The 24914-nt window shown below is 40.7% G+C and overlaps 16 non-coding genes across 16 annotated transcripts; all 16 read right to left on the bottom strand.

The window, feature by feature from the left end:
• Positions 1 to 765: 765 nt before the first annotated feature.
• On the bottom strand, positions 766 to 837 carry trnah-gug (transfer RNA histidin (anticodon GUG)). The gene has a single exon. It is a non-coding gene; the product is annotated as a tRNA-His (tRNA).
• Positions 838 to 1117: 280 nt separating this feature from the next.
• Positions 1118 to 1191, bottom strand: trnat-agu (transfer RNA threonine (anticodon AGU)). The gene has a single exon. It is a non-coding gene; the product is annotated as a tRNA-Thr (tRNA).
• Positions 1192 to 2046: 855 nt separating this feature from the next.
• On the bottom strand, positions 2047 to 2118 carry trnah-gug (transfer RNA histidin (anticodon GUG)). The gene has a single exon. It is a non-coding gene; the product is annotated as a tRNA-His (tRNA).
• A 281-nt stretch (positions 2119 to 2399) lies between these two features.
• trnat-agu (transfer RNA threonine (anticodon AGU)) lies at positions 2400 to 2473 on the bottom strand. The gene has a single exon. It is a non-coding gene; the product is annotated as a tRNA-Thr (tRNA).
• An 857-nt stretch (positions 2474 to 3330) lies between these two features.
• Positions 3331 to 3402, bottom strand: trnah-gug (transfer RNA histidin (anticodon GUG)). The gene has a single exon. It is a non-coding gene; the product is annotated as a tRNA-His (tRNA).
• A 282-nt stretch (positions 3403 to 3684) lies between these two features.
• Positions 3685 to 3758, bottom strand: trnat-agu (transfer RNA threonine (anticodon AGU)). The gene has a single exon. It is a non-coding gene; the product is annotated as a tRNA-Thr (tRNA).
• Positions 3759 to 4613: 855 nt separating this feature from the next.
• Positions 4614 to 4685, bottom strand: trnah-gug (transfer RNA histidin (anticodon GUG)). The gene has a single exon. It is a non-coding gene; the product is annotated as a tRNA-His (tRNA).
• A 1248-nt stretch (positions 4686 to 5933) lies between these two features.
• On the bottom strand, positions 5934 to 6005 carry trnah-gug (transfer RNA histidin (anticodon GUG)). The gene has a single exon. It is a non-coding gene; the product is annotated as a tRNA-His (tRNA).
• Positions 6006 to 6287: 282 nt separating this feature from the next.
• On the bottom strand, positions 6288 to 6361 carry trnat-agu (transfer RNA threonine (anticodon AGU)). Its single transcript has one exon. It is a non-coding gene; the product is annotated as a tRNA-Thr (tRNA).
• Positions 6362 to 7218: 857 nt separating this feature from the next.
• Positions 7219 to 7290, bottom strand: trnah-gug (transfer RNA histidin (anticodon GUG)). Its single transcript has one exon. It is a non-coding gene; the product is annotated as a tRNA-His (tRNA).
• Positions 7291 to 8483: 1193 nt separating this feature from the next.
• trnah-gug (transfer RNA histidin (anticodon GUG)) lies at positions 8484 to 8555 on the bottom strand. The gene has a single exon. It is a non-coding gene; the product is annotated as a tRNA-His (tRNA).
• Positions 8556 to 8837: 282 nt separating this feature from the next.
• Positions 8838 to 8911, bottom strand: trnat-agu (transfer RNA threonine (anticodon AGU)). Its single transcript has one exon. It is a non-coding gene; the product is annotated as a tRNA-Thr (tRNA).
• An 854-nt stretch (positions 8912 to 9765) lies between these two features.
• Positions 9766 to 9837, bottom strand: trnah-gug (transfer RNA histidin (anticodon GUG)). Its single transcript has one exon. It is a non-coding gene; the product is annotated as a tRNA-His (tRNA).
• Positions 9838 to 10119: 282 nt separating this feature from the next.
• On the bottom strand, positions 10120 to 10193 carry trnat-agu (transfer RNA threonine (anticodon AGU)). Its single transcript has one exon. It is a non-coding gene; the product is annotated as a tRNA-Thr (tRNA).
• Positions 10194 to 11043: 850 nt separating this feature from the next.
• Positions 11044 to 11115, bottom strand: trnah-gug (transfer RNA histidin (anticodon GUG)). Its single transcript has one exon. It is a non-coding gene; the product is annotated as a tRNA-His (tRNA).
• Positions 11116 to 12308: 1193 nt separating this feature from the next.
• Positions 12309 to 12380, bottom strand: trnah-gug (transfer RNA histidin (anticodon GUG)). Its single transcript has one exon. It is a non-coding gene; the product is annotated as a tRNA-His (tRNA).
• Between the last annotated feature and the right edge of the window lie 12534 nt (positions 12381 to 24914).

The following is a 24914-nucleotide window of genomic DNA, read 5'->3' as shown; positions in this document are numbered from 1 at the left end:
AAAGTCATATATGTTGCAGATGTGAACACCCACACCTATTTGAATCAAACCAGTCTCATTAATTTAACCCACATCTCTGTGTAGCAAAATCGCATCACAAAAGAGATGTCTTTTACTAATATTGGAAACAATACAGACAACTTCAATTGTCTAGCAACAGGGTTTCTTAAGCTACGTTTCGGGATCGCTAAATGACGTCATCACATAATTTTCATAATTGGCCAAGTGGATGTAATTGTGATTGGCGCTGTAGGAGAGAGGAATAACGTCGCGGGAGAGACAAAAAGTGAGTAAAAAACACCTAAGTATGTTTAGAACTAAAATTGAACTTTCTTCTGTCAATTCTTGTCTTTTTTCTGAATACTCACTAAATATAGCGACAAAGTCGCTAAGTTGGCAACACTGGTGAGAGGTGGGTAGCGAGATATCAGTAATCAATTGTAATCACATACTATTTCTTCTTAATTATGGTCATTCGAGGACAGTACATTTTTCATTTGGGTCTCGAGATGAATAAACTCAAGAACCTCTGACATGGATTCTTAAACTATGATTTGGGAGCCAAAGCGGTTATTAACATGTCATAGGTGGGTCACGAGATATGAGTAAACATTCAGAATCATACACTATTTCTTCATAATGTTGGTCGTTCGAGGACACTGCATTTCTCATTTGGCTCTCGAGCTTAAAAATTGTAAAAACGTCTGAAACAGCATAGTAAGTCTTAACTCGTTAAAAAAAAAAACTTCTAAAATTACATTGCAGTGCCGTGACCCGGATTCGAACCGGGGTTGCTGCGACCACAACGCAGAGTACTAACCACTATACGATCACGGCTGGCTTCAAGAGCTGGCTTTGTAAAGCCTACATAGGCTGTGAAAGTGATGTGCACAAGCTGGCTAAACTCTTTTCATTTTGGTCTCGATAATGAATAAACTGAAGAAACAGTGGAGCTTTACACAGTCGGTAGGTTTTCTCATTCGAAAAGTGCCCTTTTCCGTGACATTGGAATATCTCAATTGCATCCTCCTCACGTCATCTCTAATTCTCTAAACCCATTGGTGAGAAAACCTGAGTGCCCTCCCCTCTGACCTTCTCCACCAATGTGAACAATAAAAGGTACTGCTGAGATTTGAACTCAGGATCTCCTGTTTACTAGACAGGCACTTTAACCAACTAAGCCACAGCACCCATAAAAGTCATATATGTTGCAGATGTGAACACCCACACCTATTTGAATCAAACCAGTCTCATTAATTTAACCCACATCTCTGTGTAGCAAAATCGCATCACAAAGAGATGTCTTTTACTAATATTGGAAACAATACAGACAACTTCAATTGTCTAGCAACAGGGTTTCTTAAGCTACGTTTCGGGACGCAAAGTGGGCCTGAGCATGTGAGAGGTAGTGTTGCCAAATCCTCACTAAGGAAAGTAGCTATTGGTGGTCCTAAAAGTAGCTATAAGTCGCTAAATGACGTCATCACATAATTTTCATAATTGGCCAAGTGGATGTAATTGTGATTGACGCTGTAGGAGAGAGGAATAACGTCGCGGGAGAGACAAAAAGTGAGTAAAAAACACCTAAGTATGTTTAGAACTAAAATTGAACTTTCTTCTGTCGATTCTTGTCTTTTTCTGAATACTCACTAAATATAGCGACAAAGTCGCTAAGTTAGCAACACTGGTGAGAGGTGGGTAGCGAGATATCAGTAATCAATTGTAATCACATACTATTTCTTCTTAATTATGGTCATTCGAGGACAGTACATTTTCATTTGGGTCTCGAGATGAATAAACTCAAGAACCTCTGACATGGATTCTTAAACTATGATTTGGGAGCCAAAGCGGTTATTAACATGTCATAGGTGGGTCACGAGATATGAGTAAACATTCAGAATCATACACTATTTCTTCATAATGTTGGTCGTTCGAGGACACTGCATTTCTCATTTGGCTCTCGAGCTTAAAAATTGTAAAAACGTCTGAAACAGCATAGTAAGTCTTAACTCGTTAAAAAAAAAAACTTCTAAAATTACATTGCAGTGCCGTGACCCGGATTCGAACCGGGGTTGCTGCGACCACAACGCAGAGTACTAACCACTATACGATCACGGCTGGCTTCAAGAGCTGGCTTTGTAAAGCCTACATAGGCTGTGAAAGTGATGTGCACAAGCTGGCTAAACTCTTTTCATTTTGGTCTCGATAATGAATAAACTGAAGAAACAGTGGAGCTTTACACAGTCGGTAGGTTTTTCTCATTCGAAAAGTGCCCTTTTCCGTGACATTGGAATATCTCAATTGCATCCTCCTCACGTCATCTCTAATTCTCTAAACCCATTGGTGAGAAAACCTGAGTGCCCTCCCCTCTGACCTTCTCCACCAATGTGAACAATAAAAGGTACTGCTGAGATTTGAACTCAGGATCTCCTGTTTACTAGACAGGCACTTTAACCAACTAAGCCACAGCACCCATAAAAGTCATATATGTTGCAGATGTGAACACCCACACCTATTTGAATCAAACCAGTCTCATTAATTTAACCCACATCTCTGTGTAGCAAAATCGCATCACAAAGAGATGTCTTTTACTAATATTGGAAACAATACAGACAACTTCAATTGTCTAGCAACAGGGTTTCTTAAGCTACGTTTCGGGACGCAAAGTGGGCCTGAGCATGTGAGAGGTAGTGTTGCCAAATCCTCACTAAGGAAAGTAGCTATTGGTGGTCCTAAAAGTAGCTATAAGTCGCTAAATGACGTCATCACATAATTTTCATAATTGGCCAAGTGGATGTAATTGTGATTGACGCTGTAGGAGAGAGGAATAACGTCGCGGGAGAGACAAAAAGTGAGTAAAAAACACCCTAAGTATGTTTAGAACTAAAATTGAACTTTCTTCTGTCGATTCTTGTCTTTTTTCTGAATACTCACTAAATATAGCGACAAAGTCGCTAAGTTGGCAACACTGGTGAGAGGTGGGTAGCGAGATATCAGTAATCAATTGTAATCACATACTATTTCTTCTTAATTATGGTCATTCGAGGACAGTACATTTTCATTTGGGTCTCGAGATGAATAAACTCAAGAACCTCTGACATGGATTCTTAAACTATGATTTGGGACCCAAAGCGGTTATTAACATGTCATAGGTGGGTCACGAGATATGAGTAAACATTCAGAATCATACACTATTTCTTCATAATGTTGGTCGTTCGAGGACACTGCATTTCTCATTTGGCTCTCGAGCTTAAAAATTGTAAAAACGTCTGAAACAGCATAGTAAGTCTTAACTCGTTAAAAAAAAAAACTTCTAAAATTACATTGCAGTGCCGTGACCCGGATTCGAACCGGGGTTGCTGCGACCACAACGCAGAGTACTAACCACTATACGATCACGGCTGGCTTCAAGAGCTGGCTTTGTAAAGCCTACATAGGCTGTGAAAGTGATGTGCACAAGCTGGCTAAACTCTTTTCATTTTGGTCTCGATAATGAATAAACTGAAGAAACAGTGGAGCTTTACACAGTCGGTAGGTTTTTCTCATTCGAAAAGTGCCCTTTTCCGTGACATTGGAATATCTCAATTGCATCCTCCTCACGTCATCTCTAATTCTCTAAACCCATTGGTGAGAAAACCTGAGTGCCCTCCCCTCTGACCTTCTCCACCAATGTGAACAATAAAAAGGTACTGCTGAGATTTGAACTCAGGATCTCCTGTTTACTAGACAGGCACTTTAACCAACTAAGCCACAGCACCCATAAAAGTCATATATGTTGCAGATGTGAACACCCACACCTATTTGAATCAAACCAGTCTCATTAATTTAACCCACATCTCTGTGTAGCAAAATCGCATCACTGTCTTTTACTAATATTGGAAACAATACAGACAACTTCAATTGTCTAGCAACAGGGTTTCTTAAGCTACGTTTCGGGACGCAAAGTGGGCCTGAGCATGTGAGAGGTAGTGTTGCCAAATCCTCACTAAGGAAAGTAGCTATTGGTGGTCCTAAAAGTAGCTATAAGTCGCTAAATGACGTCATCACATAATTTTCATAATTGGCCAAGTGGATGTAATTGTGATTGACGCTGTAGGAGAGAGGAATAACGTCGCGGGAGAGACAAAAAGTGAGTAAAAAACACCCTAAGTATGTTTAGAACTAAAATTGAACTTTCTTCTGTCGATTCTTGTCTTTTTTCTGAATACTCACTAAATATAGCGACAAAGTCGCTAAGTTAGCAACACTGGTGAGAGGTGGGTAGCGAGATATCAGTAATCAATTGTAATCACATACTATTTCTTCTTAATTATGGTCATTCGAGGACAGTACATTTTTCATTTGGGTCTCGAGATGAATAAACTCAAGAACCTCTGACATGGATTCTTAAACTATGATTTGGGAGCCAAAGCGGTTATTAACATGTCATAGGTGGGTCACGAGATATGAGTAAACATTCAGAATCATACACTATTTCTTCATAATGTTGGTCGTTCGAGGACACTGCATTTCTCATTTGGCTCTCGAGCTTAAAAATTGTAAAAACGTCTGAAACAGCATAGTAAGTCTTAACTCGTTAAAAAAAAAAAAAAACTTCTAAAATTACATTGCAGTGCCGTGACCCGGATTCGAACCGGGGTTGCTGCGACCACAACGCAGAGTACTAACCACTATACGATCACGGCTGGCTTCAAGAGCTGGCTTTGTAAAGCCTACATAGGCTGTGAAAGGGATGTGCACAAGCTAGCTAAACTCTTTTCATTTTGGTCTCGATAATGACTAATCTGAAGAAACAGTGGAGCTTTACACAGTCGGTAGGTTTTTCTCATTCGAAAAGTGCCCTTTTTCCGTGACATTGGAATATCTCAATTGCATCCTCCTCACGTCATCTCTAATTCTCTAAACCCATTGGTGAGAAAACCTGAGTGCCCTCCCCTCTGACCTTCTCCACCAATGTGAACAATAAAAGGTACTGCTGAGATTTGAACTCAGGATCTCCTGTTTACTAGACAGGCACTTTAACTCAGGATCTCCTGTTTACTAGACAGGCACTTTAACCAACTAAGCCACAGCACCCAAAAGTCATATATGTTGCAGATGTGAACACCCACACCTATTTGAATCAAACCAGTCTCATTAATTTAACCCACATCTCTGTGTAGCAAAATCGCATCACAAAGAGATGTCTTTTACTAATATTGGAAACAATACAGACAACTTCAATTGTCTAGCAACAGGGTTTCTTAAGCTACGTTTCGGGACGCAAAGTGGGCCTGAGCATGTGAGAGGTAGTGTTGCCAAATCCTCACTAAGGAAAGTAGCTATTGGTGGTCCTAAAAGTAGCTATAAGTCGCTAAATGACGTCATCACATAATTTTCATAATTGGCCAAGTGGATGTAATTGTGATTGACGCTGTAGGAGAGAGGAATAACGTCGCGGGAGAGACAAAAAGTGAGTAAAAAACACCTAAGTATGTTTAGAACTAAAATTGAACTTTCTTCTGTCGATTCTTGTCTTTTTTCTGAATACTCACTAAATATAGCGACAAAGTCGCTAAGTTGGCAACACTGGTGAGAGGTGGGTAGCGAGATATCAGTAATCAATTGTAATCACATACTATTTCTTCTTAATTATGGTCATTCGAGGACAGTACATTTTTCATTTGGGTCTCGAGATGAATAAACTCAAGAACCTCTGACATGGATTCTTAAACTATGATTTGGGAGCCAAAGCGGTTATTAACATGTCATAGGTGGGTCACGAGATATGAGTAAACATTCAGAATCATACACTATTTCTTCATAATGTTGGTCGTTCGAGGACACTGCATTTCTCATTTGGCTCTCGAGCTTAAAAATTGTAAAAACGTCTGAAACAGCATAGTAAGTCTTAACTCGTTAAAAAAAAAAAAACTTCTAAAATTACATTGCAGTGCCGTGACCCGGATTCGAACCGGGGTTGCTGCGACCACAACGCAGAGTACTAACCACTATACGATCACGGCTGGCTTCAAGAGCTGGCTTTGTAAAGCCTACATAGGCTGTGAAAGTGATGTGCACAAGCTGGCTAAACTCTTTTCATTTTGGTCTCGATAATGAATAAACTGAAGAAACAGTGGAGCTTTACACAGTCGGTAGGTTTTTTCTCATTCGAAAAGTACCCTTTTTCGTGACATTGGAATATCTCAATTGCATCCTCCTCACGTCATCTCTAATTCTCTAAACCCATTGGTGAGAAAACCTGAGTGCCCTCCCCTCTGACCTTCTCCACCAATGTGAACAATAAAAGGTACTGCTGAGATTTGAACTCAGGATCTCCTGTTTACTAGACAGGCACTTTAACCAACTAAGCCACAGCACCCATAAAAGTCATATATGTTGCAGATGTGAACACCCACACCTATTTGAATCAAACCAGTCTCATTAATTTAACCCACATCTCTGTGTAGCAAAATCGCATCACAAAAGAGATGTCTTTTACTAATATTGGAAACAATACAGACAACTTCAATTGTCTAGCAACAGGGTTTCTTAAGCTACGTTTCGGGACGCAAAGTGGGCCTGAGCATGTGAGAGGTAGTGTTGCCAAATCCTCACTAAGGAAAGTAGCTATTGGTGGTCCTAAAAGTAGCTATAAGTCGCTAAATGACGTCATCACATAATTTTCAGAATAGGCCAAGTGGATGTAATTGTGATTGACGCTGTAGGAGAGAGGAATAACGTCGCGGGAGAGACAAAAAGTGAGTAAAAAACACCCTAAGTATGTTTAGAACTAAAATTGAACTTTCTTCTGTCGATTCTTGTCTTTTTTCTGAATACTCACTAAATATAGCGACAAAGTCGCTAAGTTGGCAACACTGGTGAGAGGTGGGTAGCGAGATATCAGTAATCAATTGTAATCACATACTATTTCTTCTTAATTATGGTCATTCGAGGACAGTACATTTTTCATTTGGGTCTCGAGATGAATAAACTCAAGAACCTCTGACATGGATTCTTAAACTATGATTTGGGAGCCAAAGCGGTTATTAACATGTCATAGGTGGGTCACGAGATATGAGTAAACATTCAGAATCATACACTATTTCTTCATAATGTTGGTCGTTCGAGGACACTGCATTTCTCATTTGGCTCTCGAGCTTAAAAATTGTAAAAACGTCTGAAACAGCATAGTAAGTCTTAACTCGTTAAAAAAAAACTTCTAAAATTACATTGCAGTGCCGTGACCCGGATTCGAACCGGGGTTGCTGCGACCACAACGCAGAGTACTAACCACTATACGATCACGGCTGGCTTCAAGAGCTGGCTTTGTAAAGCCTACATAGGCTGTGAAAGTGATGTGCACAAGCTGGCTAAACTCTTTTCATTTTGGTCTCGATAATGAATAAACTGAAGAAACAGTGGAGCTTTACACAGTCGGTAGGTTTTTCTCATTCGAAAAGTGCCCTTTTCCGTGACATTGGAATATCTCAATTGCATCCTCCTCACGTCATCTCTAATTCTCTAAACCCATTGGTGAGAAAACCTGAGTGCCCTCCCCTCTGACCTTCTCCACCAATGTGAACAATAAAAGGTACTGCTGAGATTTGAACTTAGGATCTCCTGTTTACTAGACAGGCACTTTAACCAACTAAGCCACAGCACCCATAAAAGTCATATATGTTGCAGATGTGAACACCCACACCTATTTGAATCAAACCAGTCTCATTAATTTAACCCACATCTCTGTGTAGCAAAATCGCATCACTGTATTGGAAACAATACAGACAACTTCAATTGTCTAGCAACCGGGTTTCTTAAGCTACGTTTCGGGACGCAAAGTGGGCCTGAGCATGTGAGAGGTAGTGTTGCCAAATCCTCACTAAGGAAAGTAGCTATTGGTGGTCCTAAAAGTAGCTAGAAGTCGCTAAATGACGTCATCACATAATTTTCATAATTGGCCAAGTGGATGTAATTGTGATTGACGCTGTAGGAGAGAGGAATAACGTCGCGGGAGAGACAAAAAGTGAGTAAAAAACACCCTAAGTATGTTTAGAACTAAAATTGAACTTTCTTCTGTCGATTCTTGTCTTTTTCTGAATACTCACTAAATATAGCGACAAAGTCGCTAAGTTGGCAACACTGGTGAGAGGTGGGTAGCGAGATATCAGTAATCAATTGTAATCACATACTATTTCTTCTTAATTATGGTCATTCGAGGACAGTACATTTTCATTTGGGTCTCGAGATGAATAAACTCAAGAACCTCTGACATGGATTCTTAAACTATGATTTGGGAGCCAAAGCGGTTATTAACATGTCATAGGTGGGTCACGAGATATGAGTAAACATTCAGAATCATACACTATTTCTTCATAATGTTGGTCGTTCGAGGACACTGCATTTCTCATTTGGCTCTCGAGCTTAAAAATTGTAAAAACGTCTGAAACAGCATAGTAAGTCTTAACTCGTTAAAAAAAAAAACTTCTAAAATTACATTGCAGTGCCGTGACCCGGATTCGAACCGGGGTTGCTGCGACCACAACGCAGAGTACTAACCACTATACGATCACGGCTGGCTTCAAGAGCTGGCTTTGTAAAGCCTACATAGGCTGTGAAAGGGATGTGCACAAGCTAGCTAAACTCTTTTCATTTTGGTCTCGATAATGACTAATCTGAAGAAACAGTGGAGCTTTACACAGTCGGTAGGTTTTTCTCATTCGAAAAGTGCCCTTTTTCCGTGACATTGGAATATCTCAATTGCATCCTCCTCACGTCATCTCTAATTCTCTAAACCCATTGGTGAGAAAACCTGAGTGCCCTCCCCTCTGACCTTCTCCACCAATGTGAACAATAAAAGGTACTGCTGAGATTTGAACTCAGGATCTCCTGTTTACTAGACAGGCACTTTAACCAACTAAGCCACAGCACCCATAAAAGTCATATATGTTGCAGATGTGAACACCCACACCTATTTGAATCAAACCAGTCTCATTAATTTAACCCACATCTCTGTGTAGCAAAATCGCATCACAAAGAGATGTCTTTTACTAATATTGGAAACAATACAGACAACTTCAATTGTCTAGCAACAGGGTTTCTTAAGCTACGTTTCGGGACGCAAAGTGGGCCTGAGCATGTGAGAGGTAGTGTTGCCAAATCCTCACTAAGGAAAGTAGCTATTGGTGGTCCTAAAAGTAGCTATAAGTCGCTAAATGACGTCATCACATAATTTTCATAATTGGCCAAGTGGATGTAATTGTGATTGACGCTGTAGGAGAGAGGAATAACGTCGCGGGAGAGACAAAAAGTGAGTAAAAAACACCTAAGTATGTTTAGAACTAAAATTGAACTTTCTTCTGTCGATTCTTGTCTTTTTTCTGAATACTCACTAAATATAGCGACAAAGTCGCTAAGTTGGCAACACTGGTGAGAGGTGGGTAGCGAGATATCAGTAATCAATTGTAATCACATACTATTTCTTCTTAATTATGGTCATTCGAGGACAGTACATTTTCATTTGGGTCTCGAGATGAATAAACTCAAGAACCTCTGACATGGATTCTTAAACTATGATTTGGGAGCCAAAGCGGTTATTAACATGTCATAGGTGGGTCACGAGATATGAGTAAACATTCAGAATCATACACTATTTCTTCATAATGTTGGTCGTTCGAGGACACTGCATTTCTCATTTGGCTCTCGAGCTTAAAAATTGTAAAAACGTCTGAAACAGCATAGTAAGTCTTAACTCGTTAAAAAAAAACTTCTAAAATTACATTGCAGTGCCGTGACCCGGATTCGAACCGGGGTTGCTGCGACCACAACGCAGAGTACTAACCACTATACGATCACGGCTGGCTTCAAGAGCTGGCTTTGTAAAGCCTACATAGGCTGTGAAAGTGATGTGCACAAGCTGGCTAAACTCTTTTCATTTTGGTCTCGATAATGAATAAACTGAAGAAACAGTGGAGCTTTACACAGTCGGTAGGTTTTTCTCATTCGAAAAGTGCCCTTTTTCCGTGACATTGGAATATCTCAATTGCATCCTCCTCACGTCATCTCTAATTCTCTAAACCCATTGGTGAGAAAACCTGAGTGCCCTCCCCTCTGACCTTCTCCACCAATGTGAACAATAAAAGGTACTGCTGAGATTTGAACTCAGGATCTCCTGTTTACTAGACAGGCACTTTAACCAACTAAGCCACAGCACCCATAAAAGTCATATATGTTGCAGATGTGAACACCCACACCTATTTGAATCAAACCAGTCTCATTAATTTAACCCACATCTCTGTGTAGCAAAATCGCATCACTGTCTTTTACTAATATTGGAAACAATACAGACAACTTCAATTGTCTAGCAACAGGGTTTCTTAAGCTACGTTTCGGGACGCAAAGTGGGCCTGAGCATGTGAGAGGTAGTGTTGCCAAATCCTCACTAAGGAAAGTAGCTATTGGTGGTCCTAAAAGTAGCTAGAAGTCGCTAAATGACGTCATCACATAATTTTCATAATTGGCCAAGTGGATGTAATTGTGATTGACGCTGTAGGAGAGAGGAATAACGTCGCGGGAGAGACAAAAAGTGAGTAAAAAACACCCTAAGTATGTTTAGAACTAAAATTGAACTTTCTTCTGTCGATTCTTGTCTTTTTTCTGAATACTCACTAAATATAGCGACAAAGTCGCTAAGTTAGCAACACTGGTGAGAGGTGGGTAGCGAGATATCAGTAATCAATTGTAATCACATACTATTTCTTCTTAATTATGGTCATTCGAGGACAGTACATTTTTCATTTGGGTCTCGAGATGAATAAACTCAAGAACCTCTGACATGGATTCTTAAACTATGATTTGGGAGCCAAAGCGGTTATTAACATGTCATAGGTGGGTCACGAGATATGAGTAAACATTCAGAATCATACACTATTTCTTCATAATGTTGGTCGTTCGAGGACACTGCATTTCTCATTTGGCTCTCGAGCTTAAAAATTGTAAAAACGTCTGAAACAGCATAGTAAGTCTTAACTCGTTAAAAAAAAAACTTCTAAAATTACATTGCAGTGCCGTGACCCGGATTCGAACCGGGGTTGCTGCGACCACAACGCAGAGTACTAACCACTATACGATCACGGCTGGCTTCAAGAGCTGGCTTTGTAAAGCCTACATAGGCTGTGAAAGTGATGTGCACAAGCTGGCTAAACTCTTTTCATTTTGGTCTCGATAATGAATAAACTGAAGAAACAGTGGAGCTTTACACAGTCGGTAGGTTTTCTCATTCGAAAAGTGCCCTTTTTCCGTGACATTGGAATATCTCAATTGCATCCTCCTCACGTCATCTCTAATTCTCTAAACCCATTGGTGAGAAAACCTGAGTGCCCTCCCCTCTGACCTTCTCTACCAATGTGAATAATAAAAAGGTACTGCTGAGATTTGAACTTAGGATCTCCTGTTTACTAGACAGGCACTTTAACCAACTAAGCCACAGCACCCATAAAAGTCATATATGTTGCAGATGTGAACACCCACACCTATTTGAATCAAACCAGTCTCATTAATTTAACCCACATCTCTGTGTAGCAAAATCGCATCACTGTATTGGAAACAATACAGACAACTTCAATTGTCTAGCAACCGGGTTTCTTAAGCTACGTTTCGGGACGCAAAGTGGGCCTGAGCATGTGAGAGGTAGTGTTGCCAAATCCTCACTAAGGAAAGTAGCTATTGGTGGTCCTAAAAGTAGCTATAAGTCGCTAAATGACGTCATCACATAATTTTCATAATTGGCCAAGTGGATGTAATTGTGATTGACGCTGTAGGAGAGGAATAACGTCGCGGGAGAGACAAAAAGTGAGTAAAAAACACCTAAGTATGTTTAGAACTAAAATTGAACTTTCTTCTGTCGATTCTTGTCTTTTTTCTGAATACTCACTAAATATAGCGACAAAGTCGCTAAGTTAGCAACACTGGTGAGAGGTGGGTAGCGAGATATCAGTAATCAATTGTAATCACATACTATTTCTTCTTAATTATGGTCATTCGAGGACAGTACATTTTTCATTTGGGTCTCGAGATGAATAAACTCAAGAACCTCTGACATGGATTCTTAAACTATGATTTGGGAGCCAAAGCGGTTATTAACATGTCATAGGTGGGTCACGAGATATGAGTAAACATTCAGAATCATACACTATTTCTTCATAATGTTGGTCGTTCGAGGACACTGCATTTCTCATTTGGCTCTCGAGCTTAAAAATTGTAAAAACGTCTGAAACAGCATAGTAAGTCTTAACTCGTTAAAAAAAAAAACTTCTAAAATTACATTGCAGTGCCGTGACCCGGATTCGAACCGGGGTTGCTGCGACCACAACGCAGAGTACTAACCACTATACGATCACGGCTGGCTTCAAGAGCTGGCTTTGTAAAGCCTACATAGGCTGTGAAAGTGATGTGCACAAGCTGGCTAAACTCTTTTCATTTTGGTCTCGATAATGAATAAACTGAAGAAACAGTGGAGCTTTACACAGTCGGTAGGTTTTTTCTCATTCGAAAAGTGCCCTTTTTCCGTGACATTGGAATATCTCAATTGCATCCTCCTCACGTCATCTCTAATTCTCTAAACCCATTGGTGAGAAAACCTGAGTGCCCTCCCCTCTGACCTTCTCCACCAATGTGAACAATAAAAAGGTACTGCTGAGATTTGAACTCAGGATCTCCTGTTTACTAGACAGGCACTTTAACAACTAAGCCACAGCACCCATAAAGTCATATATGTTGCAGATGTGAACACCCACACCTATTTGAATCAAACCAGTCTCATTAATTTAACCCACATCTCTGTGTAGCAAAATCGCATCACAAAAGAGATGTCTTTTACTAATATTGGAAACAATACAGACAACTTCAATTGTCTAGCAACAGGGTTTCTTAAGCTACGTTTCGGGACGCAAAGTGGGCCTGAGCATGTGAGTAGTGTTGCCAAATCCTCACTAAGGAAAGTAGCTATTGGTGGTCCTAAAAGTAGCTATAAGTCGCTAAATGACGTCATCACATAATTTTCAGAATAGGCCAAGTGGATGTAATTGTGATTGACGCTGTAGGAGAGGAATAACGTCGCGGGAGAGACAAAAGTGAGTAAAAAACACCCTAAGTATGTTTTAGAACTAAAATTGAACTTTCTTCTGTCGATTCTTGTCTTTTTTCTGAATACTCACTAAATATAGCGACAAAGTCGCTAAGTTAGCAACACTGGTGAGAGGTGGGTAGCGAGATATCAGTAATCAATTGTAATCACATACTATTTCTTATTAATTATGGTCATTCGAGGACAGTACATTTCCATTTGGGTCTCGAATGTCATAGGTGGGTCACGAGATATGAGTAAACATTCAGAATCATACACTATTTCTTCATAATGTTGGTCGTTCGAGGACACTGCATTTCTCATTTGGCTCTCGAGCTTAAAAATTGTAAAAACGTCTGAAACAGCATAGTAAGTCTTAACTCGTTAAAAAAAAACTACTAAAATTACATTGCAGTGCCGTGACCTGGATTCAAACCGGGGTTGCTGCGACCACAACGCAGAGTACTAACCACTATACGATCACGGCTGGCTTCAAGAGCTGGCTTTGTAAAGCCTACATAGGCTGTGAAAGTGATGTGCACAAGCTGGCTAAACTCTTTTCATTGTGGTCTCGATAATGAATAAACTGAAGTAACAGTGAAGCTTTACACAGTCGGTAGGTTTTCTCATTCGAAAAGTGCCCTTTTTCAGTGACATTGGAATATCTCAATTGCATCCTCCTCACGTCATCTCTAATTCTCTAAATCCATTGGTGAGAAAACCTGAGTGCCCTCCCCTCTGACCTTCTCCACCAATGTGAACAATAAAAGAGTACTGCTGAGATTTGAACTCAGGATCTCCTGTTTACTAGACAGGCACTTTAACCAACTAAGCCACAGCACCCATAAAAAGTCATATATGTTGCTGATGTGAACACCCACCTATTTGAATCAAACCAGTCTCATTAATTTAACCCACATCTCTGTGTAGCAAAATCACATCACAAAAGAGATGTATTTTACTAATATTGGAAACAATACAGACAACTTCAATTGTCTAGCAACAGGGTTTCTTAAGCTACATTTCGGGACACAAAGTAGGCCTGAGCATGTGGAGAGGTAGTGTTGCCAAATCCTCACTAAGGAAAGTAGCTATTGGTGGTCCTAAAAGTAGCTATAAGTCGCTAAATGACATCATCACATAATTTTCATAATTGGCCAAGTGGATGTAATTGTGATTGACGCTGTAGGAGAGAGGAATAACGTCGCGGGAGAGACAAAAAGTGAGTAAAAAAACACCCTAAGTATGTTTAGAACTAAAATTGAACTTTCTTCTGTCGATTCTTGTCTTTTTCTGAATACTCACTAAATATAGCGACAAAGTCGCTAAGTTGGCAACACTGGTGAGAGGTGGGTAGCGAAATATCAGTAATCAATTGTAATCACATACTATTTCTTATTAATTATGGTCATTCGAGGACAGTACATTTTCATTTGGGTCTCGAGATGAATAAACTCAGAACCTCTGACATGGATTCTTAAACTATGATTTGGGAGCCACAGCGGTTATTAACATGTCATAGGTGGGTCACGAGATATGAGTAAATATTCAGAATCATACACTATTTCTTCATAATGTTGGTCGTTCGAGGACACTGCATTTCTCATTTGGCTCTCGAGCTTAAAAAATTGTAAAAACGTCTGAAACAGCATAGTAAGTCTTAACTCGTTAAAAAAACCTACAAATTACATTTGCAGTGCCGTGACCAAGATTCGAACCAGGGTTGCTCGCGACCACAGCGCAGAGTGCCTAACCACTATACGATCACGGCTGGCTTCAAGAGCTGGCTGTAAAGAAGCCTACATAGGCTGTGAAAGTGATGTGCACAAGCTGGCTAAACTCACTTTTTCATTGTGGTCTCGATAATGAATAAACTGGAAGTAACGAGTGAAGCTTTACACAGTCGGTAGGTTTTTCTCATTCGAAAAGTGCCCTTTTTCCGTGACATTGGAATATCTCAATTGCATCCTCCCTCACGTCATCTCTAATTCTCTAGAAATCCATTGGTGAGAAAACCTGAGTGCCCTCCCCTCTGACCTTCTCCACCAATGTGAACAATAAAGGTTACTGCTGAGATTTGAACTCAGGATCTCCTGTTTACTAGACGAGGCACTTTAACCAACTAAGCCGCAGCACCCATAAAAGTCATATATGTTGCCCAGTGTGAGACACCCAAAACCTATTTGAGATCAAACCAGTCTCATTAATTTGACCCACATCTCTGTGTAGCAAAATCACATCATCACAAGAGATGTATTTTACTAATATTGGAAACAATACAGACAACTTCAATTGTCTAGCAACAGGGTTTCTTAAGCTACGTTTCGGGACGCAAAGTGGGCCTGAGCATGTGAGGTAGTGTTGCCAAATCCTCACTAAGGAAAGTAGCTATTGGTGGTCCTAAAGTAGCTATAAGTCGGCTAAATGACATCATCACATAATTTTCATAGTGTGGCCAAGTGGATGTAATTGTGATTGACGCTGTAAGGAGAGAGGAATAACGTCGCGGGGAGAGACAAAAAGTGAGTAAAAAAACACCTAAGTATGTTTAGAACTGAAATTGAACTTTCTTCTGTCGATTCTTGTCTTTTTCTAGACTACTCACTAAATATAGCGACAAGTCGCTAAGTTGGCAACACTGGTGAGGTGGGTAGCGAGATATCAGTAATCAATTGTAATCACATACTATTTCTTCTTAATTATGTCCATTCGAGGACAGTACATTTCATTGGGTCTCAGAGATGAATAAACTCAAGAACCTCTGACATGGATTCTTAAACTATGATTTGGGACCCAAAGCGGTTATTGACATGCTCTCTTAGGTGGGTCACGAGATATGAGTAAACATTCAGAATCGTACACTATTTCTTCATAATGTTGGTCGTTCGAGGACACTGCATTTCTCGTTTAGCTCCTCAGAGCTTAAAGAATTGTAAAAACGTCTGAAGCAGCATAGTGAGTCTTGTACTGTTCAGAAAAACGTCTAAAATTACATTGCAGTGCCGTGACCCGGATTCGGAGCCAGGGTTGCTGCGACCACAGCATGAAGTACTAACCACTATACGATCGGCATGGCTTCAAGAGCACTGGCTTTGTAAAGCCTACATAGGCTCGTGCCAGTGATGTGCACTGAGCTGGCTAAACTCTTTTCATTTTGGTCTACCGATAATGAATAAACTGGAAGAGAAACAGTGGAGCTTGCATTTTACACAGGTCGGTAGGTTTTCTCTTCGCACACTAAGACAAATTAACACTGTTTACAAATAAAGGTTTGATCCAAAGAGATTTGTAGGGGGATCCAAAAATGACAAAATCATGTCAGCTACTCTTTAAGTGAATTTATAGCGATGGCTTTTAGTGTGTATCATGCTGTGACACTATGTGGTTGGTGGTTAAGTTTATGCTCTCGGGGTGCTGCGCCAGCTCCATTCTGTTTAGACAGAGCCTGATTTTCTCAAACTTCAACGGGATACAGAGATCCTTTGACTGTAGTCCATTATAGAAGGGACAGAGGCTGTGTCCCAACTGGCACCCTATTCCATTTATAGTGCACTCGTTTTGACCAATGCCCATGGTCAAAACTAGTGAACTATAAAGAGAAAAGGGTGCCATTTGGGAGGCAGGCCAGAGAGTGGTATCAATGGAGACACTTTAAACAATACAATAGTCTCATTACAATACAAGACTATAAACAAGCCTTCATTGTCCCCAGCGATTTTAATTCCACGCCATTAAGACACGTGATGCCAACTTCCATCAACACGTCTCCTTCGTCACTTGGGGTGATAGAGTCTAGACCACTGTTACTCTACCCCACAAGCAAGCATACAAGGCATTCCTTTGTCTGCCATTTGGAAAATTAGATCATGACTCCGTACTCCTGCTTCCTGTTTACAAGCAGAACCTCAAACAGGAAGTACCCGTGACTAGCTCCTTTGGTCATCAGAATCAGAGATTATGCTACCATATGCTAGTGTTGATTGGAATATGTTCCGAGACTCCGCCGATAACACCTCCATCACCGGCTTCATAAGGAAATGCATCGGCGACATTGTCCACACAATGAAGTTCGCTGCTTGACCAATCAAAATCCCTGGATTAACAAAAGGACAGGGCTACACCACATAGGGCTATCTGAGGACACAAAGAAGAAGTCCAGCTACGACCTCCGAAGTGTCATCAAATGAACAAAAGGAATATACAGTTGAAGTCGGAAGTTTACATACACCTTAGCCAACTACATTTAAACTCCGTTTTTCACAATTCCTGACATTAATCCAAGTAAAAATTCCCTGTTTTAGGTCAGATACGATCACCACTTTATTTTAAGAATATGAAATGTCAAAATAACAGTTGAGAGAATGATTTATTTCAGCTTTTATTTCATTCCCGGTGGGTCAGAAGTTTACATACTGTACACTCATTAGTATTTGGATGCATTGCCTTTATATTGTTTAACTTGGGTTAAACGTTTCGGGTGGCCTTCCACAAGCTTCCCATAATAAGTTGGGTGAATTTTGCCCCGCTCCTCCTGTCAGAGCTGATGTAACTGAGTCAGGTTTGTAGGCATCCTTGCTCACACACGCTTTTTCAGTTCTGCCCACAAATGTTCTATACGATTGAGGTCAGGGCTTTGTGATGGCCACTCCAATACCTTGACTTTGTCCATTTTGCCACAATTTTGGAAGTATGCTTGGGGTCATTGTCCATTTGGAATACCCATTTGCGACCAAACTTTAACTTCCTGACTGATCTCTTGAGATGTTGCTTTAAAATATCCACATAATTTCCCATCCTCATGAAGCCATCTATTTTGTGAAGTGCACCAGTCCCTCCTGCAGCAAAGCACCCCAGTGCTTCACGGTTGGGATGATGTTCTTCGGCTTGCAAGCCTCTCCCTTTTTCCTCCAAACATAACGATGATCATTATGGACCAACAGTTCTATTTTTGTTTCATCAGACCAGAGGCTATTTCTCCAAAAAGTATGATTTTTGTCCCCATGTGCAGTTGCAAACCATAGTCTGGCTTTTTATGGCGGTTTTGGAGCAGTGGCTTCCTCCTTGCTGAGAGGCATTTCAGGTTATGTCGATATAGGACTCGTTTCACTGTGGATATAGATACTTTTGTACCTGTTTCCTCCAGGATCTTCAAAAGGTCCTTTGCTGTTGTTCTGGGATTGATTTGCACATTTCGCAACAAAGTACATTCATCTCTAGGAGACAGAACGAGTCTCCTTCCTGAGCGGTATGCCGGCTGCGTGGTCCCATGGTGTTTATACTTGTGTACTATTGTTTGTACAGATGAACGTGGTACCTTCAGGCATTTGGAAATTGCTTCCAAGGATGAACCAGACTTGTGGAGGTTTCCAATTTTTTTCAGAGGTCTTGGCTGATTTCTTTTGATTTTCATGATGTCAAGCAAAGAGCATTGAGTTTGAAGGTAGGCCTTGACACACATCCACAGGTACACCTCCAATTGACTCAAATGATGTTCATGGAATTTTTCAAGCTGTTTAAAGGCACAGTCAACTTAGTGTATGTAAACTTCTGACCCACTGGAATTGTAATACATTGAATTATAAGTGAAATAATCTGTCTGTAAACAATTGTTGTAAAAATGACTTGTCATGCAGAAAGTAGATGTCCTAACCGACTTGCCAAAACTATAGTTTGTTAACAAGAAATTTGTGGAGTGGTTGAAAAACGAGTTCTAATGACTCCAACCTAAGTGTACGTGAACTTACTACTTCAACTGTATGTAGTATATAATATAGGAATGAAGTGGAAGTGGCTACAGTCCATTACAGATTACAAAGGAAGACCCAGCCGTGATCTGCCCAACAATGCTTCCCTACCAGTTGAACTCATTGCATTTTATGCACGCTTTGACAATGACAACACCATGACGTGTGTGAGGGCCCCCGCCGAACCAGAGGATTGGCTGATCTCGCTCTCTGAAGGTCTTTATTCACGTCAACACTCGCAAGACCGCAGGCGGATTCCAGGGAGCCTTCTTAAAGAATGAGCAGATCAGCTGCAGGCATATTCATAGTAATTTTCAATCTCTCCATCTCCCAGTCTGTAATCCCCACATGTTATAAAATGACTACCATCATTTCTGTTCCCAAGAACTCCAAGGCTTCATGGCACAATGACTACTGCCCTGTAGCACTCACATCTGTAATCATGAAGTGCTTTGAAAGGCTGGTTATGGCATACATCAACTCCAACATCCCAGTCACCCTAGACCCACTCCAATTCGCATAACACCTCAACAGATCCATAGATGACCCAATCTTAATTGCACTCCACACTGCCCTCACCAACCTAAATAACATTAATACCTATGTGAGAATGCCATTCATTGACTACAGCTCAGCATTCAACACCCTTGTTCAACACCACCCCTTAAAGCGCGTCACCAAGCCTAGGACCCTGGGACTGAACACCTCCCTCTCCAACTGGATTCTGGACTTCCTTACGGGCCAACCCCAGGTAGTGTGGGTAGGCAACATCATATCCACCATGCCAACTCTCAACATGGGAGCCCCAGTGGGGTGCATGCTTAGTCCCCTCCTGTACTCTCTTTTCACCAAGGACTGTATGACCACGCACAACTCCAAGTTTGCTAACGGCACGACAGTGGTAGGCCTGATCACCAACAATGATAAGATCTGGTAGTGTGGTACCAGGACAACAACCTCACCATCATTCAAACACATCCCCATCCACATATATGGGTCTGCAGTGGAGCAGGTTGAGAGCTTCAAGTTCCCCTGGGTCCAAATCACTAAGGACTTTAAATGGTCCACACAGATACACACAGTTGTGAATAAGGTCCAACAATGAAAGGAAGGCCCAGAAAATTGACTCCAACCACCCCAAGATAGACTGTCCTTTCTGCTTCCACCGACAAGCGATACCAATACATCCAGTTCTCCAGGAGCTGTACCTCAACCATGTGAACCTCCCCCCAAAATACCCTTTTCAAACATCTATTCCAAAAAACAAAAGACATCAAGGACAACAAAAATCATAACAGCAAGGCCAACTGAATATGTTTGATTGCATGTACTGTATGGCACTATTTACATGTGTATGTGTGTGTGTGTGTCGTGTATGTGCACGTGTGTGCATTTGAATGAGAATGTGTGTATATGCATGTGTACAAACACCTGCACGGCAAACAGGCAATAACTGTTATTTTTTACTTTATTTTTTGACTTTTATATTTGACCGTCATTCTATCCCCTGCCCAACAACTCCCACTTGTCTCCAATTCCACATCCCAACCCTCAGCTTCCCTCAGCCCATCCCACCTATCTCTGCTGGCCACCCTCTTTGTATTTCTACACACCATATATCTTTCAACTATGCTGTGATATTCAACATACATGTTGAATCTATCTAATCGAATAGAATCCACAGATTGCGAATTGAAGATAAATACTTTCACTAATAATATTAGTATATTAGTTATTGACTGACCCGGTTTCTCCTGATCTCCCAACAATACTATTTCTAGGGTCAATTTTAGATCAATGTTGTGCATTTTCAGCCATTCCTGAACCTGAGACCAGAAACAGGCTAACTGAGGGCAATACCAAAACAATTCTGATAACTCCATGAAATACATAACTCTTCCATTCCAATTTACAATATAATTTAAAACAAAATACCATTTTCAAACATCTATTCCATAAATACAAGCATTTTATCAACCAGCACATTTGAGTTCAGCCATAATATTTGTTGCAATACTTGTTCTATCTTTTCAGGGGGATGAAATTGAAATTGTAACCAGCTCTGCAATGCTTGTTTAAAAAAGAGAGATACTAAAAGTATGTATAGCAACCCAAGGTGTGAAATAGTAAATAGCGGCTACTTCTCAGAGAGTTTTAAATTGTTAAGAGGAGTTTATACAAGGGTGTCCGCTCTCACCATATCTATTCGTTATGGCCATCGAAATGCTAGCTATTAAAATCAGATCAAATAACAGTATTAAAGGATTAGAAATCCAAGTCTTACAAACAAAGGTGTCCATGTATGCCGATGACTCAAGTTTTATATAAGTCAGCAAACTAGATCCTACAATGTCTCATTGAAGATCTAAATACCTTTTCTAGACTCTCTGGACTAAAACCTAATTATAATAAGTGTACAATATTACATATTTCATTCTTAAAAAATACAACTTCAACATTACTCAGCAGTTTACCTATAAAATGTTCTGACAGTGAAGTAGAGATACTTCACTTAATTCTCAGTGCTATGCATTTCACTAGTATTTTTTCATCACAACATTGAAGTGTAAGAGGCCTCCAGATTTCTAGATACACTGGATCTTTATATTTGTCATCTGGGTCTTGTTTTAATAATAGTGAAAGCAGACCTTCCTGCTGAGTACCTGACAGACTACCATTTCTATAGGAGTAGTTAAACAAGATAACAGTGGAACTTTGAGTATATCAAACAAGGCATGATATTCCTACACCGGTATGCCATGAAGCCCTGGGGTTTTTCCAGACTGAAAGGATTTAATAGCTTCAAAAGTTATTATTCCTCTGTAATTTGGCCTTCGCACTGATCTTTTTGTACATTTCTTAATTTTCAATATTTGGAGAAAAAAACCCTTACAGTAATAGTCATTCAGAGGGTGAGGATGAGACGGAAAAGAGAACATCTGCTTCAAATATTTAGCTTCATCTTTTAAAATATAATTTGGAGAATCATAGATGACTCCGTCCTTAGTAACGAGTTTCAGCAAACTCTTTTTAGTAGCGTTCCTGTGTTGGAGATTCAGGAAGATATTCCATCCAGTTTGCTTTATTTTTGTAATAGATTAAATTAGATCGTTTTTGTATAAGTTCCTCCATTTCTTTTTGTATTCCTCTAACTTATTTTGTGTCTCTGTAGTCTCATTTTTATTGCAATCTACCTGTACTATTAGTTCCTGTTTTCCCTTGTTAGTCTTTAGTTATTTCAGTCTTATTTGTGAATGAAAGTAATTCTGCCAGAAGGTCTCCCCCCACTCCCTCCCTCCACCTTCTCCCTCCCTCTCTTTTCCTCTCTGACCATGAACTCATCCTAGACAGGCTCTAGATATTATCTGCTTTCCTAGAAGTGGCAAACTACCTGAGACACTATGTCCTTCCTCTCTTTCAACTGTAAACTCTAGAGTCTACGATGTGGTTGTTTTTACTCAGTCCCTCAGCCTTGTCCTAATGAAGGTTAAGAAGACCATACAAGAGCTATGAGGTGTTCTGAGAAAACATTTCATGATGACATCTGACTTGATGTCATTAATGTCTCAGTATCAAAGTTCTGAGAAAGTCTCCTGGAACATAACTCTTCCTGAGGAATCTCCCAGGCTCTCCGTCTCCTGTTTGCACTGGTCGACTTTCTTCCTCCTCCGGGGTTCAGAGGTCATGAGGATGGCCATCGTTTTTTAACACGAGACCAGCACTCAATTATTTTATCTGGCTGGTGACGGGAAAACAGAATCAAACACGATTCACCTCTGTGACCCAATGGACTCATATCGATACCTCTCCGGTCACTATAAGGGAGAGGGTCAAATAACAGCATAAACCCTAGGTCCTTATGTCTCTGCTCTGTACACTGTGTAACCCTAACCCTAGGTCCTTATGTCTCTGCTCTGTACACTGTATAACCCTAACCCTAGGTCCTTATGTCTCTGCTCTGTACACTGTGTAACCCTAACCCTAGGTCCTTATGTCTCTGCTCTGTATACTGTGTAACCCTAACCCTAACCCTAGTTCCTTATGTCTCTGCTCTGTACACTGTGTAACCATAACCCTAGGTCCTTATGTCTCTGCTCTGTATACTGTGTAACCCTAACCCTAACCCTACGTCCTTATGTCTCTGCTCTGTACACTGTGTAACCCTAACCCTAGGTCCTTATGTCTCTGCTCTGTATACTGTGTAACCCTAACCCTAGGTCCTTATGTCTCTGCTCTGTATATTGTATAACCCTAACCCTAGGTCCTTATGTCTCTGCTCTGTATACTGTATAACCCTAACCCTAGGTCCTTATGTCTCTGGTCTGTATACTGTATAACCCTAACCCTAACCCTAGATCCGTATGTCTCTGCTCTGTATACTGTATAACCCTGACACTAGGTCCTTATGTCTCTGGTTTGTATACTGCATAACCCTAACTCTAACCCTAGGTCCTTATGTCTCTGGATTGTATACTGTATAACCCTAATCCTAAATCCTTATGTCTCTGGTCTGTATACTGTATAACCCTAACCCTAACCCTAGGTCCTTATGTCTCTGGATTGTATACTGTATAACCCTAACCCTAGGTCCTTATGTCTCTGGTCTGTATACTGCGTAACCCTAACCCTAGATCCTTATGTCTCTGGTCAGTTTTACTGTTTAACCCTAGGCCCTTGTGTCTCTCGTCTGTATACTGTATAACCCTAAACCTAGGTCCTTATGTCTCTGGTCTGTATACTATATAACCCTAACCCTAGGTCCTTTTGTCTCTGGTCTGTATACTATAAAACCCTAACCTTAGGTCCTTATGTCTCTGGTCTGTATACTATATAACCCTAACCCTTGGTCCCTTTGTCTCTGGTCTGTATACTGTGTAACCCTAACCCTAGATCCTTATGTCTCTGGTCTGTATACTGTGTAACCCTAACCCTAGATCCTTATGTCTCTCGTCTGTATACTGTATAACCCTAACCCTAGGTCCTTATGTCTCTGGTCTGTATACTATATAACCCTAACCCTAGGTCCTTATGTCTATGGTCTGTATACTGTATAACACGAGAGCTGTGGTCATCATTGTTGTTTAAGACAGCAAAGAGCCACTATTAATTACTTATTTCACCCCACTGCGTCTGTAACTCAAACCATTCCACGGCCACTGCCAGCAAAGAATTCTGAGTGGTAGTAATTGCATCTTGACTGGTCCAGGAGTGTTGGAGCTCATGGAGACTTCAGGAAAATAGTTCTAAAAACAGCTCTACTGAGCATCTTAAAAAAAGAAATGCATTTTTAGAGGGTATTTTTTCCCTGTTCAATGTGCTTTGGCATATTGAATGCCCAGCATGAACAGCATTATGCTGTAAAATGTAAAGAACAGTCTGGTATTTTTTGAGGAAAAGAGAATCTCTCTCCTGGGAACTACATTTGAGTGAGGAGGAGAGTGGTATGACAACAACATTATAGGATGCACTACTCCGTCCATGTCCCAAGGTGCTGCCTTAATTTAAAAAGGTAACCAATTGGATCAACATTTATTTCCACAGCTTCTTCTTATGTGCACAATTTTAGATTCTATCCTCAAAAATAAACTCCCCAAAACAGTTTCCCGGTTCAGGTGCTGGTGCTCCAGAGGATGGAGCAGTGTAGCCTCGGCTAGCATCTCACATTTGGAGCCCACAATGAGATCCCGTTAATGTGGCCCACATGAGGAGAGGCTTCTGGGACCTCTCCGCAGGTGTCTGGCTGATTATGATCTCACACCCATGTCTGTGCTTAACAGAATCATACCTGGCAGCCATTGGCTAGGGGACTAGGGGACTAGGAGACGAGGAGACTAGGAGGCTAGGAGGCTAGACTAGGAGACTAGGATCACCAGGGCCATGGATTTCCCAGGTATGCTGCTGCAGTATTTCTTTTTCTTTATTTTTTACAATCTAAAATTCTGTATTTCTCATGAGGGGGTTATTCTCTCTGACTGTGTTCCAATGCCCTCTCAGGACATGCTTTACACATTCCTTTTCTCCCCACTTCTTGCAGGTTCTTCTGTTAACCGTTGACCGTTGTCTTAATG

The sequence above is a fragment of the Oncorhynchus keta genome, chromosome 30 (assembly GCF_023373465.1).
Source record: "Oncorhynchus keta strain PuntledgeMale-10-30-2019 chromosome 30, Oket_V2, whole genome shotgun sequence".
In the NCBI taxonomy this organism is placed as follows: Eukaryota; Metazoa; Chordata; class Actinopteri; order Salmoniformes; family Salmonidae; genus Oncorhynchus; species Oncorhynchus keta.
This window is presented reverse-complemented; position numbering and strand designations above follow the sequence as displayed.